We start from the raw sequence: 16,725 nt of genomic DNA on the forward strand, positions 1-16,725 counted from the left end.
GGTACAGGAACAACTAGAATAGAGGAGTAAAAATAAATAATAGCCAAATTTAAAAAATAATAATTTAATTTCAGGGGAAAATGCAAGTTGTTCATAGTGTTCCAAAAACCTTATTTGGGATTTTCAGAAGTATAGGATCTCAAGTAAAAACTACTGGATCTATGATCTTGGAGATTTGTAATAGAAGCTCATTTCATCTAGCTGCTAACAATTTATTTAAAAATTTGAAATTTCTGAACCTAACAAACACAGAACAAAATCAGCAAAATGCTCATCTACAAAGTAGGATAGATAACAAGGACTGAACACAAAACTACAAATTTCAATCATGTCTAGCTTTTCCATTTAACTATATAAAAATTGTAGCATGTAACTTTCAAGTCTGTCCTACTTAGCTGTGTTTCTTTCTGGCCTTCCTTCTGTACTCCTCTGTTTACCAGGAAGATGTGAATTCAAAACCAGTATAAGAAACCTACTTAGCTACTATGGGCTAGTCATTTAACTCTTCTCAGCCTAAATTTCTTCATCTCTAAGTGGGAATAATAATAGCATAATAATACTTCCCCGGGTTATCTGAAGAGCAAATAAAATGGCACACATAAGGTACTTTGCACCTTGAACTCTATATAAAAGCTAGCTATTATTCTAAAAAATGTTCCTAGGGCCCTTTTTTTTCTTTTGACAAAAAATGCATAATCAGATAAAATAAATTTCTGCTGTGTCCATGGATGGCATTTGCACCTTGAGACTGTCACCTTTCTGTCAGGAGGTGGGTAGTACACTTAATCTATTCTCTTAGATCATGGTGAGTCACAGCATAGGTCAGAGTTTTTAAGTTTCAAAATTATCTTTCAATATTGTTATGTCAAACATATGTAAAAAGATGTAAATATATCTATAAAATAATGATGTTAAGGCATAAATTGGTTTCCATGTGATGCTTTCCTCTAAATTAGTTCATACATGTCTTCCCAGGTTTCTCTGACCCATTCCTTTCATCATTTCTTATAACACAGTAACATTCACTGTTTTATATACCAAAAATTGTTCAACCATTCCCTGGCTGCCAGCACTCCTCCCCTCCCTTAGTTTCTAGGTCTTTGTTCTATCCAAACAAGTTGTTAATTGTTTTTGTGTATATCAGCCCTTCTTCTCTTTCTCTGAACTCTTTGGAGTACAAGCTACAAGTATGAGCCTCAAGAGCTATGGATGAGTATGGAGAGTTCAGTAACTTTTAGACACAGTTTTATAAAAACAGTTTTATATTGTTTGCGATAATGATTTTCAATCCACAGCTCTACCCACAGGGGACTGGAGTGCCTGTTTTCTTATAGATCCTCCAGCAATTGTTATTTTACTTTGTTGCTATCTTCGACAATATAATAGGTGTGAGGTGGAACCTCAGGTTTGTTTTAATTTGCATTTCTACAATTATTGGTGATTTAGAGCATTTTTCATATATCTGTTGATAGCTTGGATTTCCTTTGAAAACTGTCTTTCATATCCTTTGACCACTTAGCTACTGGGAATGGCTCTTATTCATATATTTTGATTAGTTCCTTAAATATCTTGGTTAATAGATCTTTTATCATAAAAACTTGTTTCTCTTTTAATTTTAGCTGCACTGGTTTTATTTTAGCAAATTTCTAAAAAACCATTTGTACAACATAAATTGTATATTTTATCTCCTGTGATCATTTCTTCCTTTGTTTATTCATGAACTCTTCCCTTATGCAGGTTATTTTCTTCCTTGTACCTCTAATTTGTTTATGATGTGATCTCTTGTATTCATGTGGAGTCCATCTTGGCATATGATATGAGATATTGGTTTAAATCTAATTTTTGCCAGATGGCTTTCCATTTTTATCCAATATTTTTTGTTGAATGTGTCCTTATACCCAATAGTTGAACTTACTGTGTTTATTGAATACTATGCTAGTCTTTTTTTTTTTTTTGCTTCTTTGTTGCATATCTAATGTGTTCCACTTATCAAACGTTCTGTTTTTTAAATGAATACCAAATCACCTTGATAGTTATTACTTTGTATTAGTTTCAAATCTGGCACTACTTGGCACCCTTTTATTTATCTCTCTCTCTCTCTCCTATTCAACTTACTCCCTCCCTTCTATGTTATATACCCCTTCTCAGTATCCTAAGAGTGATAAAATTCTTTAGTACCTTGAGTCTCCTTAGTACTTTTTTAAAATTTTGAATATTTTCCCATAGTTACATGTTTCATGTTCTTTCCCGCTCCCCCAAACTCCCCAGCCCCCCTTAGCCAATGCACAATTCCACTGGGTTTTACATGTATTATTGATTAAGACCTAATTTCATATTATTGATAGTTGGACTAGAGTTAACGTTTAGTGTCTCCATCCCCAATAATATCCCCATCAGCCCATGTGTTCAAGCAGTTGTTTTTCTTCTGTGTTTCTCCTCCCACAGTTCTTCCTCTGAATGTGGCTAGTTTTCTTTCTCATAAGTCCCTCATCCTTGCTCTGGATCCTTACATTGCTGCTAGTAGAGAAGTCTATTATGTTCAATTGTACCACAGTGTATCAGTCTCCATGTACAACATTCTCCTGGATGTTCTCCTTTCTCCTAAGTATTTTAAATGCCTTAAGTATCTCAAGTATCATAGATCATTCACTCTTTTAAAAATTATTTCTCTTGAGGGTTTTGATCTTTTGTTCTTCCAGATAAATTCTGTTATTGCTTCTAGTCTATAAAGTAATCCTTCTGAAGTTTGGTTGTTTTGGCACTGAATAAGTAAATTAACTTAGGTAGTAGTGTCATTTTTCTTATACTGTTCCAGTCTATCCACAAATAAATGATATTTCTCATCTGGTGTTTTGTCTATCAAGTAACCTCACCCCATCAATTCAGAATTCCTGAAATTGTCACCATTTGACTATAAAGGAGCTGAAGCTAATCTTTCTAACTTTGAAAAAAAGCTGGTTTTATTCATCATTGTTAGTGAAAACAAGATTGAAAAAGGATGTTGTGTTTTTCAGTCTTAATAGCATGGTGCTGCAAAAAGAGAGAAGGTCTGGGAGTTTGAAGACCAAAGTCCTAGTTGTGGCTTTCCCACATATAAGCTGGGTAGTCTTGGGCAAGTCATTTAATGACTTTCCATGACTCCCAGGTTTCTTAATTTGCAAAATAATGGGGTTAGATTAAGCAACCTCTATTCCAGCTCTTATCACTGAATGATCATCAGTGAACATTCTTTGATAATTACTATGTCATAAATCTTACCAAAGGACTCAGAGCTGAAAGGAACCATAAATAAATAAAATAAATCATCTGATCTCATCCTTTCATTTTACAAAGGAGCTATCTATACAGGTTGATGCCAGGTACTAAGAAGGATTAAAAAGAGACATAAGGAATTCCCTAAAAGATAAACTTTAGCCACCATCAATTAAGCTAACAATTATAAAGTACTCTATTCTTAAGGCAGGTCTAATCTTTAAATTTTTTTTCCATTTTAATTTCTATGGTTTTAACTGATCTATTTAAAAAAAAAAAACAACAAAATCCCATCTTAGAACCAATACCATGTATTGCTTCCAAGGCAAGAGAGCAAAAAGGGCTAGGCAATGCAGGTTAAGTGACTTGCCCAGGGTCACACAGAAAGAGTCTGAGGCCAGATTTGAACCTAGGACCACCCCACCATCACCACCACCAATCTCTAGGCCTGGATCTCAACCCACTGAGCCACCCAGCTCAAGGATCCCTGATGCCAGAATCAGCACTTTTTACTCTTTCTTGAATGAAAGAGGGTGGGAATTCTCCTTGAAGCCAACATGGTAAAGTATGTAGAAATATTTGATATGCCAATGTAACACAGTAGAATTTTTCTTACTAGTTAATTACTTAACTACCAAGCTTTGTTACAAAACCTTAATTACTTTCTTGCTTTAGAAAAAATTTTGAAAATAGCACTAAAATTAGTTTCATTTGTTGTTATTAAAATTAATTATTGGCTTAGGTGCTAGATATGGCCACCATAAAACATCATAGAAAATGAAATTGATTACATTTAAAGTCTAGAAAAGATATACTACATTGGAGTTAACCTTTGGGCAATTATATGTGCATAGTCAAAACATCAACTTAGATTAGAATTTATAATAAAAAGGAAGAATAGAAATATCATAAAAAGATAAAATATATAATTAGGAAGATTTAACCTTAAATAAGTTATTGAAAAAAACTTTTAAATGTGAAAAGGTCAATAGGAAAAAAAAACATTGATGCCAACTATCACTTCCTCCAGAAGTTAAACCTCTGTAAACTGCTATAACCAAGAAACCAAGAACAAAAAATAAAATACCCACCTAAGTAAGCAAATATGTGAATTGCTTGCCAAATGGAGACAGATTCTAGTAAATACAACACTGGATTACTATACAAACACACCTTTAACATCTTACAAAGAAGAATGATGGGTAATTATATGCAGTATGTTATCCAAACAAGAGAAACAGTGGAAGGTAAAACCAGTCTAAAGAAAATTTTGCAAGATTTGCAAAAAAACTATGCAAAGTCATTCCACTCTTTTGGAATCTTCCATAAGACTGATGGCGAGTTATGATTTTCCATTTGAGGAGGTACCTATGCCAAACATCAAACACTCTTCAAATTAGGATGAGTCAATGTCTCCCCCAAACCTCCTTCTTGCCCTTCCTTTTCTGCCTAACTTTCCATCTTCCTTTGTGGTATTATCTCTTACATTAGAATGTAAGATTCTTTTTTTTCCCCCTTTTTATTTTTTTCCCTTTTTTTATTTTTATACTTTTTTTTTTACATGATTCATGTTTTTTACTTTCCCATTCACCCACCTTTTAGCACCACACCCCATATCCAATGCACATTTCCATTGGTTTTAACACATGTGATCAGTCAAGACTTATTTACATAGTATTGATAGTTGCATTGGTGTGGTCATTTAGTGTCTATATCCCCAACCATGTCCGCATCAACCCATGTGTTCAAGCGGGTGTTTTACTTATGTGTTTCTACTCCTGCAGTTCTTCCTCTGAATGTGGGTAGTGTTCCTTTCCATAAATACCTCAGAATTATCCTGGATCATTGCATTCGATTTTACCACAGTGTATCAGTCTCTGTGTACAATGTTCTTCTGGCTCTGCTCTTTTCACTCTGCATCAATTCCTGGAGGTCTTTCCAGTTCCCATGGAATTCCTCCAGTTTATTATTCCTTTGAGCACAATAGTATTCCATCACCAACAGATACCACAATTTGTTCAGCCATTCCCTAATTGAAGGGCATGCACTCATTTTCCAGGTTTTTGCCACCACAAAAAGCTCAGCTATAAATATTTTCATATAAGTCTGTTTATCTATGATCTCTTTGGGGTACAAACCCAGCAATGCTATGGCTGGATCAAAGGGCAGGCAGTCTTTCAGAGCTTTTTGGGCATAGTTACAAATTGCCATCCAGAATGGTTGGATCAGTTCACAACTCCACCAGCAATTCATTAATGTCCCAATTTTGCCACATCCCCTCCAACATTCATTACTCTCCCCTGCTATCATTTTAGCCAATCTGCTAGGTGTGAGGTGATACCTCAGAGTTGTTTTGATTTGCATTTCTCTAATTATTAGAGGTTTAGAACACTTTCTCATGTGCTTATTGATAGTTTTGATTTCTTTATATGAAAATTGCCTATTCATGTCCCTTGCCCATTTATCAATTGGGGAATGGCTTGATTTTTTTATACAATTGATTTAGCTCCTTGTATATTTGAGTAATTAGACCTCTGTCAGTTTTTTGTTATAAAGATTTTTTCCCAGTTTGTTGTTTCCCTTCTGATTTTGGTTGCATTGTTTTTGTTTGTACAAAACCTTTTTAATTTAATATAATCAAAATTATTTTACATTTTGTAATTTTTTCTAACTCTTGCTTGGTTTTAAAACCTTCCCTTTCCCATAGATCTGACAGGTATACTATTCAATGTTCACCTAATTTTCTTATAGTTTCCTTCTTTATATTCAAGTCATTCATCCATTCTGAATTTATCTTCGTGTACGGTGTGAGATGTTAATCTAAACCTAATCTCTCCCATATTGTTTTCCAATTTTCCCAACAGTTTTTGTCAAATAGTGGATTTTTGTCCCAAAAGTTAGGCTCTTTGGGTTTATCATACACTGCCTTGCTGATGTCAATTACCCCAAATCTATTCCACTGATCCTCCCTTCTGTCTCTTAGCCAGTACCATATCGTTTTGGTGACTGAGGCTTTATAGTATAATTTAATATCTGGTACTGCTAGGCCACCTTCCTTCATATTTTTTTTCATTATTTCTCTTGACATTCTTGATCTTTTGTTCTTCCAAATGAACTTTGTTACAGTTTTTTCTAATTCAGTAAGTTTTTTGGTAGTTTGATAGGTATAGCACTAAATGGGTAAATTAATTTGGGTAGAATGGTCATTTGTATTATGTTAGCTCGTCCTACCCATGAACAATTAATGGCTTTCCAATTGTTGAGCTCCAGTTTTATTTGTTTGGAAAGTGTTTTGTAGTTGTTTTCGTATAATTGCTGTGTTTGTTTTGGTAGATAAGATTCCCATGTATTCTATATTGTCTAGGGTGATTTTAAATGGTGTTTCTCTTTCTACCTCTTGCTGCTGTGATGTGTTGGAGATATATAGAAATGCTGATGATTTATGTGCATTTATTTTGTATGCTGCAACTTTGCTAAAGTTGTTGATTATTTCTACTAGCTTTTTAGTTGATTCTCTAGGATTTTTTAAGTAGACCATCATATCATCTGCAAACAGTGTAGCTTAGTCTCCTCATTGCCTATTTTAATACCTTCAATTTCTTTTTCTTCTCTAATTGTTACTGCTAGTGTTTCTAGTACAATTGCTAATGCTAGTGTTTCTAGTTAAATAATGGAGGTAATAGTGGGCATCCTTGTTTCATGCCTGATCTTATTGGGAAGGCTTCTAATTTATCCCCATTGCATATGATGCTTGTTGATGGTTTTAGATATATACTGTTTATTATTTTAAGGAAAGGTCCTTCTATTCCTATACTTTCTAGAGTTTTCAATAGGCATAGATGTTGTATTTTGTCAAAGGCTTTTTCAGCATCTATTGAGATAATCATGTGTTTTTTGTTGGTTTGCTTATTGATATGGTCAATTATGTGAATGGTTTTCCTGATGTTGAACCATCCTTGCACTCCTGGTATAAATCCCATCTGATCATAATAAATAACCTTCATGATCACTTGCTAGAGTCTGTTTGCTAGTATTCTGTTTAAGATTTTTGCATCTATGTTCATTAAGGAAATTGGTCTGTAGTTTTCTTTCTCTGTTTTTGATCTACCTGGCTTTAAGATCAGTACCATATTTGTATCATAAAAGGAGTTTGGTAGAACTCCTTCTTTGCTTATTATATCATCAAATAGTTTGTATAGTATTAGAATTAGTTGTTCTTTAAAGGTTTGATAGAAATCACTTGTGAATCCATCTGTTCCTGGGGATTTTTTCTTAGGGAGTTCTTTGATGGCTTGTTCAATTTCTTTTTCTGATATGGAATTATTTAAGTATTCTATTTCTTCTACTGTTAATCTAGGCAATTTATATTTTTGTAAATATTCATCCATCTCACCTAGATTGCTATATTTATTGCCATATAATTGTGCAAAATAGTTTTTATGATTGCCTTGATTTCCTCTTTGTTAGAGGTGAAGTCTCCCTTTTTATCTTTGATACTGATGATTTGGTTTTCTTCTTTCCTTTTTTTACTTAGATTGACCAGTACTTTCTCTATTTTATCTGTTTTTTCAAAGTACCAGCTTCTAGTCTTATTTATTAATTTAATAGTTCTTTTGCTTTCAATTTTATTGATTTCTCCTCTAATTTTTATAATCTCTAATTTGGTGTTTAGCTGGGGATTTTAAATTTGTTCCCTTTCTAGTTTTTTAATTTGCATGCCCAGTTAATTGATCTTTGCCTTCTCTAATTTGTTAATATGTGCATTCAAGGATATAAATTTCCCTCTGAGGACTGCCTTAGTTGCATCCCACAGAGTTTGGTAGGATGTTTCATCATTGTCATTCTCTTCAATGAAATTATTGATTGTTTCTATGATTTCTTCTTTAACTAACTGGTTTTGGAGAATCATATTATTTAATTTCCAATTAGTTTTTGATTTGCCTGTCCAGGTGCCCTTACTAATTATTATTTTTATTGCATTATGATCTGAGGTTACATTTATTATTTCTGCTCTTTTGCATTTGTTTGCAATGTTTCTATGTCCTATTACATGGTCAATCTTTGTGAATGTACCATGTGCAGCTGAAAAGAAGGTATATTCCTTTTTGTCCCTATTTATTTTTCTCCACATATCTATTAAATCTAATTTTTCTAGGATTTCATTTACCTCTCTTATCTCTTTCTTATTTATTTTTCGGTTTGATTTATCTAAATCTGGAAGAGGAATATTTAGATCTCTCTCTAGAATGGTTTTACTATCTATTTCATTCTTGAGCTGTGCCAGTTTATCCTTTAGGAATTTGGATGCTATGCCATTTGGTGCACACACATTGATCACTGTTATTTCCTCATTGTCTATACTGTCTTTTATCAGGATATAATTACCTTCCCTATCTCTTTTAACCAAATCTATTTTTACTTTGGCTCTGTCAGAGATCATGATCGCCACTCCTGCCTTCTTTTTCTTATTTGAAGCCCAAAAGATTTTGCTCCAGCCCTTCACCTTAAACCTGTGTATGTCCACCTGCCTCATATGTGTTTCTTGTAGACAACATACTGTAGGATTTTGGTTTCTAATCCACTTTGCTATTTGCTTCTGTTTTATGGGTGAGTTCATCCCATTCACATTCAGAGTTATAATTATCAGTTGTGTTTTCCCCAACATTTTGGTATCCTCTCCTAGTTCTACCCCTTCTTCTTACGCTATTTCCTTTTAAACCGGTGGTTTGTTTTAGACCCATCCCCCTTATCCCCTCCCTTGATTTACCTCCCTTTCTAGGCCCTCCCTTATTATTCTCCTCTTTTTATTTTTTAAGGCCTAATGAATTCCCTGCCTCCTCTCCTCCCCTCCCTTTTTTGATCTCCCCACTCCCCTGCTCCCCTTGGTTGATCCCTTCTGACTTTCTCAGTAGGGTTAGATAGAATTCGATATCCCAATGGACATAGCTACTCTGCCCTCTCAGGGTTACTTCTGCTGAGATTAAGGTTTAAATATTACCTCTTAATGCTCTCTTCCTCTCCTTTTTATAATAGTATTGATCCCCTCCCCTTCCCACACTCTCTTTGTGTGGTATAGAATATCCTATTTTTCTTATTCATTCAAGTTTCTCTTGATGCCATCTACTATTCACCCTCCCTCTTTTTCCCCTGCCCCGTCTCATCTTAGACCATTTAGTGCTCCAACCTCTCCCTATGAATAATTCTTCTAATTACTATAATAGTGAATACAATTTTTGAAAATTACACATACCATTTCTCCATATAGGAATACAAATAATTTGATCTTATTAAGGCCCTTAAAGGGGTAAATTTAAGAATAAGAATTTTCTTTCTTTCCCCTCTGTTTCTTATTTACCTTTTCATGTTTCACTTGATTTCTATGGTTGAGTATCGAAATTTCCATTTAGTCCTGGTCTTTTCTATGCAAATACTTGGAAATCTTCTATCTTGTTGAATGCCCATACTTCCCCCTGGAAGTATATAGTCAGCTTTGATGGGTAAGTGATCCTTGGTTGTAGACCCAGTTCTCTTGCCTTTCTGAATATCATATTCCAAGCCTTGTGGCTCTTAGTGTGGAGGCTGCCAGATCCTGTGTGATCCTGATTGATGCTCCTTGATATCTGAATTGTCTCTTTCTGGCTTCTTGTAATATTTTTCTTTTAGTTGGAAGCTCTTAAATTTAGCTATTATATTTCTTGGGGTTGTCTTCTCATTGTCTAGTGTAGAAGGTGATCTATGGATCCTTTCAATGTCTATATTGCCCTCTTGTTGTAGAACTTCAGGGCAATTTTGCTGAATAATTTCTTTAAGTATGGAGTCCAAGTTTCTATTAATTTCTGCACAGAATCTCCTCAGTGAGGCCTTCAGATGCTTTCTTTTGAATGACATTGTGTTAACTCCACCAAGCCCTAAGATATCACAGAATCTTATGAAAGAAATTTGTAATGATTCAAAAGAGTTTGGTTTCTCCATCTCCATGGGAAAGACCAAATGGGTAAAGAAGGTATATTATCCATATTTCAACATGCACTGACAGAATACTCCACAGAGCAAGCTCCAGTGGCATGTATTCCTGGGAGAGCCAATGAGGAGAATCTAGAATTAAAAGGAACTTTCAGAAGACTGCAAAGCATTTACATTGCCTGAGCTTTTCAGAACAGGAAAGACTCAACTTTTCAGTACAAATGTCTCCCTGGTGTTGCAATACCAGCCTGCAACACCACTTCTTCTGAAGAAACTAATGATAAGCAACACTCAGGGGGCAATAGAAAAGTGCATGTTGTGGGTGTGAGTAGGCTGTTACATATAATGAATGAAGAATTTTGAAGAATTCTATGACATAAAAGGTCAGATGAGTTGGTCATATTAGAAGGCCAAGGCATGACTGGTGGGCAGGTGGCCTGAGTTCTCTAATCACACTCTTGAACTATCCAAAGAAAACAAGGAAGGCAGGCCAGCTAGGGTGGCTCTGCCTTAGAACCAATGTTGATTATAAGACAGAAGGTATAGGTTTAAAAAGGGGTGGTGGTGCAGCTAGGTGGCTCAGTGTATAGAAAACCAGGCCTAAAGATGGGAGGTCCTGGGTTCAAGACTGGCGTTAGACACTTCCTAGCTGTGATGTTGGGAAAGTCACTTAGCCCCTATGGCCTAGCCCTTACCTCTCTTCTACCTTGGAACTTAGTATTGCTTCTAAGACAGAAGGTAAGGGTTTAAAAGGCCAAAAAAGAGAAAAGAAAAAATAAAACAAGGAGGATTTCCAGAACATGGGTGAACCCTCTTGGTGGTGGACTTTGAGGAGGACACAGTACAGGTCAGGGCAAGTCCAGAATAGGTTGTTGTTTTCTGCATTGTTGGAAGGAACTCCCAAATAGATGAGATCCATTTGTGTAATGAGTTAAGTTCTAGCTCAAAGAAGATAAGTAACTTTTTCTACATTTAGCTATAGTTTATTATTTTTTTAAAATTCAAATTTCCCTCTTTCTAAGTATAAATGTTAAAAGTGATCTATTGGGGAAGGGGATGGACAATACAGAGATTAACAAAAATTGCTACCACAGAAATCCAGAACAATGAATAAAGCATAAACATGAACAAATATTAATGACCCAACTTTATTCTACCATTTTGATATAGAGCACTATAAGTTAATGCACCATTATGCCATCATTCCTGTAACCTCTTCTATGCAGTTTTTCAAACTAGGTAATTAAGTCTGCTTAAATATCCACTAAGACCCAAGTATTTACCACCTCCTGTGAATCTTTCTCCTACCACTAATAATACCTACAAATGGCAAAAAAATTGGAAAATGACGGGATGCCCTTCAATTAGGGAATGGCTAAACAAATTGTGGTATCTGCTGGTGATGGAATACTATTGTGCTAAAAGGAATAATGAACTGGAGGAATTGCCATGTGAAGTAGAACGACCTCTAGGAATTGATGCAGAGTGAAAGGAGCAGAACCAAGAGAATTATATACAAAGAGACGGATACACTGTGGCATAATCAACTGTAACGGACTAGCAATGCAATGACCCAGGACAATTCTGAGGGACTTATGAGAAAGAACACTATCCACATCCAGAGAAAGAACTGTGGGAGCAGAAACACAGAACAAAAACAACTGCTTGATCACATGGCTCGATGGGGATATGATTGGGGATTCAGACTCTAAATGATCACTCTATTGCAAATATCAATAATATGGAAATAGGTCTTGATCAATGACACATGTAAAACCCAGTAGAATTGCAAGTCAGCTATGGGAGGGGGGTTGGAGGAAGGGAAGGATAGAACATGAATCATGTAACCATGGAAAGTTTTTCTTAATTAATCAATAAAAAAATTAAAAATAAAAGTACTACTAACAGAAAAAAGCAATATTGTATGGTGATCAACTGTGAATGATGTAGCTATTCTCAGTAACACAATGGTCCAAGACAATTCTGAAGGACTCATGATAAAAAATGCTATCTACCTCAACAGAAAGAACCAATGGAATCTGAAATGTATATTAAAGTATACTTTTTAAACTTAAAAAATAATAATAGTAATACCTACAATCTCTTTCCCAACCAGAATAAATATTTCTTCTTCCAATTTTTCATATGCTATTCAATACAATATCACTTTTATCCCTGGTTTCATTTCTGTGTGCTAATTACAGTAATCAAACAATAAAACACTGGCAATTCAGCACTACTACTTTCCCTAGTAATTTCACACAAAGAAAAGGAGTTATAGACACTGTGGTAAAAGAAACAGCTCTCTGGAAGAATCCACTTATCTTAAAAGCTCTTACTTCCTTGAGAAGTTATTAACAAAGGATTTTTAAAAGGCTGCTTGGCTTTAATTTAGGATTGTAGTCACATATGACCTAATAAGAGTATTTTACATATATGATCTTTAAAAGGGTGATGAAAATCTGCTAAATTATATAGAGCACGAACAAATTCTCTTTCTCTTGCTCTCTGGGGTTCTTAATCTTTAATCACTAAAATGAGGCGGACAAAAAGAATTGCTTCTTTTCTCTGAGTTTTGACAATAAGCTTTCCCTATTAGACTAATCCTGGGAGAAAAATAAGCAACAACTCCCATTCATGGAAAACTCATGATGAAAATTAAGACTACAACTTTCCTGAACCCAATCCTCCCAATTGTGGACAAAAGTTACAATTTAAAAAGGACCGCTGTGAATTAATGCACTCATATTTCGGCTCCGGAATCTATAGCTCAGGCCCTAGGAGTGATTGCAGATTCGGTGAGGAATTCTACAATCAACTCAAAGGATCATGGGTTTAAAGTTGGAGGTCATCTAGTGATGAGCTTGGGAAAATGTGTGACTAGCTGAGGGTCACAAAGCAGAATCTGAAACCAACTCTTCCTGACTAAATCCAGAATTTTTAATCTTTACTCCACCCTGCACCTTCAATCCAACCCTTCTTTTAGAGGTTCCTTTTCTCCTTTCCCTCCCCCAACCCAATTCAAATTTCCAGGTGCCCAAGCAATCGAGAGACAGTAAAGTAAGGCTAAGCCTGCAATGAAATTATAGAGGGAAAAAGTCACCCAGCCAGGTAGCCACTTGCAGCCAGAGATATTCCTCCCTCCCTCCAGTTCTGATTACAGAATCATCTATCTCTTACATTACTATAGTCTCCGGAAATGCTTTAACCATTTCCCTCAAATTCTTGACACTCCCCCACCCAAACAAAAGCACAAACAAAAACTTAAGTTCTTAATTCACCTGCAACTCAGCGTTCATACCTAAGGACGTGACAGAAAGGTTCCTCAGCCTTCTACCCCACCCCAAATTCAGTGAGTTTTCAGTTTTTTCTAGGAAGAAAGGATGAGGTTCTCGCAGGGGTGCGTTTCTAGGAAAGAACTGATTCTGTCAGGAGGCATTCACCAGGTGCCCGGCGGAATCAGGAGGAAACTAGATGATACAGAAGGAAGCCCCAGGCCACTCCCCTCCCCACGCCCGACCCCAGCCGGAGAATCTGGAGGCCGGGGATGGGAGGGGTGGGGAGCGGCAATTTTTAGATAAAGCACGCGTCCAGACTGGAAAGCGGAACGCAGACGAGAAAGTGGTCTTTCGTTCTCTAGAGAATGGCAAGTTTCTGGAGTCTCAGGTAAGAGGTGGGACTGCCAAAAACATTTTCTTGACTCCCGCCTCCTCCGGTTCTCAGGGAGGAAAGCAAGAACTTGGCCTCGAAGGAAAGCCCCGTCGTAGTTAATCAATCTGCTATTCCCTCTTCTCCCACTTTCAAGGTGCCCTCGAAATCCCCAGGCTGAGAACCTCTGGACAGTGCCCTCCTGCAGCCTCTGGGCCTCAGCTAACATCCCCCGAGCCCTGTGAGCTTGTTAGCCCTTCCTTTCGCTTCCCTTCTCCCTTTTTTCCTCTTTCCCAAATGCAGGAGCTCTGTGTCGTCCGAGCGCGGGGGTAGCTGGCTGCTGCACCCGACAGAGAAGTTGCTGCCGCTCAAGACTCCACTTAGTAAGGTCGCTCGTTTTCTACCGGTAGGAAGACCCCCCAACCCTGGACACAGCTGCGGGCGGAGCCAGGCATGCCCGGCGTGGCGCTGGGGACTAAGGACACTCACCCCAGTCAGTTTCCAGCCCCCGGCAGCCTGCGCTCTCCGCGGTACCACTCCCTGCCCCCCCCCCCCCCATCCCCTGCGCCTCCAGGTTGGTCGAGGACCTGGGGACGGGGTCCACGCGGAGCCATCAGGTGAAGACAGGACAGGGCAGGGTACTGCTGGGCAGGACAGGGTAGGGTAAGACGGAGTAAGGCAGCGTAAGGCTGCGCAGGGCAGAGCGCCGCACCAAAGTTTTCGGCCGCGCCAAAAGCCGAAGTCTTGAGGGCTAGATCCTGGAGCTGGAGGCAGCTGGGGCTCACTCCCAGCCCCCGCCCTCGAACCTCGGTCCACCCGCCTTCGGAGCTGACCTCCAAGCTGAAGGAAAGAGGGATCCTCCTACTCGTGGCCCCAAGGACCCCAGAAGAAGGGAGATGGAAAGGAAACGTGAGTTCCTCCCTTCCCTCCCGCCCACTCCAGCGCCACCCCCCACAACAAGACTTACGAAAGGAGGGACTGGCAACCCCGAGTCCCGCGGTCCCGGAGGCTGCAGAGCTAGGCGGCAGGCGGGGCTCCGTTTCTCCGGCAGGCTCCTCCGCTGCGACAGCGGCCGCCGCGGCGCCGGCTCTCTCCCGCCCTCCCTCCACGGTTGCGGACTGCGAGGGAGCTGCTTCGGTGTCTCCGCCTGGGGTGGGCGGGAGGCGGCGGGGGAGCGCAGCGGACCCCATGACGTGTCGGAAAAAAGGAGGGGCGCTGGCGTCTCCTCCTCTTCGCCTTCTCGGGGCCGCGGACTCTACGAGGGTGCACTAATGGGAGCACCCTGATAGCGAAACACCTCACGCGACCCCCAACTCCGAATTAGACCGGCCGCCCTGGCGCTGGTTTCTTAGGCTTCTCAGGTCACCCCAACCCACTCATTCTCACCTGGCTCAGACTGTACCTCCTCCTCCCTTTGCACTTCTGGAGAAAGTTTGAATCAGAATCCTCCGGCCGCTAATCACTTCCTTCCCCCCTACCCTTTCCCCATCCTTTGTTACACACCTGCCTTGCTCCCATTGACCTTTAGGGTCGATAGGAGGAGCTCGCTTGTTTTTTGTTTGTTTTTTTGTTTGTTGTTTTTTTTTTTCCCTCTTAGCCAAGATATAGATTGTAGGACCAGAATACGCCTTCCAGCTCCCGTCCCTGCGGGTGCTACGGGCTAAAGGGAACTCTGCCTTAGGTCCTTCTGGCCACCCCGAGTCTCGTGGATCTGCAGCGGCCGCGGCAGTGTTTTTGCCACATGCTGCCAGAGTCTCGCCGGCTTATTTAAGGGACTGCCACGGGCTGTGCGGAAAAAGTCCAAGTTGCCACTGCAGCACTGAACGGGGACCAGCTGCTAACTCTGGAGCTGGGGAATGTGTAGGGGCCCTTCGGGTTTCTTCGACCTACTTTGAGGAAGGAGGATAAGGGTCCGGGTTTGGGAGGTGGGGAGAAGGAGCCTGTCATAAGGGGAGAGAAGGAAGGAAGTGGGTCTCTGAGGGATTCTGCCTTCTTAGTTGGAAGGAAAACCGTTTTCATTGTGGGGGAAGTGGATTAAGATAGCAGTGCTGGGACAGCATCTATTACTACACAATTTTTTTTCAGCTTCCAACTGTGTTTCTTAACCCACACGTACTTCTAGCCCCAGAGTGGGGTTAGAATAACTAACTTTTCACTATTTCCCTTTGCAGGCATCGAACTTGAGGGTGGGGGAACCTGGAAGTTTAATTGATAAGTTCTAAGGAATTTAAGTACATTAAAGAAAATCTTTGGAGAATTTTCAGTTCGTTAGGACTGGTGCTGATTCTCTGCATTCCCAGATTGTAACAGACTACTTTACAGCATATACTAGCATTATGCAAGGATTTTTCTCCCCTACAACCAAATTTACCCATAATAAAAATATTAGAGGTTTCTTCCTCTTCATACTCTTATGCTGGGCAGCAAGTGAGGTCCCCCAGCCTCAGAAAGGGAGAGGGCCCAGCAGGAAGACCAATTAGGCAGAGACCCAGAAAATCCATAAATAATTATAGAGGATCTAGACCAGCACTTTGCTCTCTTTAAGTGATCTGGAGCGTGTCTTCTTGGGGAAGGAAAGGGATCAATTCCAGCTTTCCTTTTGCCAGACCGTTTAGCTCTACTTCACCCAGGCCCAACAGAGTCCAAGAAGATTTGCCTATTTTCCCCTGCACTTCATTTACAAAATGAACTTCTTCCAGGCCTCTCTCCAGGGTCATCCTTGCTTTTTCCCTTCCCTAGACTCACCGTATGGGAGGGGGCCTATTGGTGAGCACATCAGTTGACACTCATCTTATTTCCTTCCCAAAGCCCAGTATGACCCCTGATGTTCCTGCACTTTCTTTTTCTCCCACCACAACTTTG

General features: G+C 39.0%; 1 protein-coding gene across 1 annotated transcript in view; it reads right to left on the bottom strand.

The window, feature by feature from the left end:
* Window positions 1-14,902, bottom strand: part of GCNT4 (glucosaminyl (N-acetyl) transferase 4) — a 56,856-nt gene extending 41,954 nt beyond the window's left edge. Inside the window, exon 1 of the mRNA XM_044663069.1 lies at window positions 14,831-14,902. The gene's annotated coding sequence lies outside the window, so the exon portion shown is untranslated. The remainder of the gene's footprint in view (window positions 1-14,830) is intronic.
* Window positions 14,903-16,725: the final 1,823 nt, after the last annotated feature.

This window comes from Gracilinanus agilis, chromosome 1 (assembly GCF_016433145.1).
Source record: "Gracilinanus agilis isolate LMUSP501 chromosome 1, AgileGrace, whole genome shotgun sequence".
In the NCBI taxonomy this organism is placed as follows: Eukaryota; Metazoa; Chordata; class Mammalia; order Didelphimorphia; family Didelphidae; genus Gracilinanus; species Gracilinanus agilis.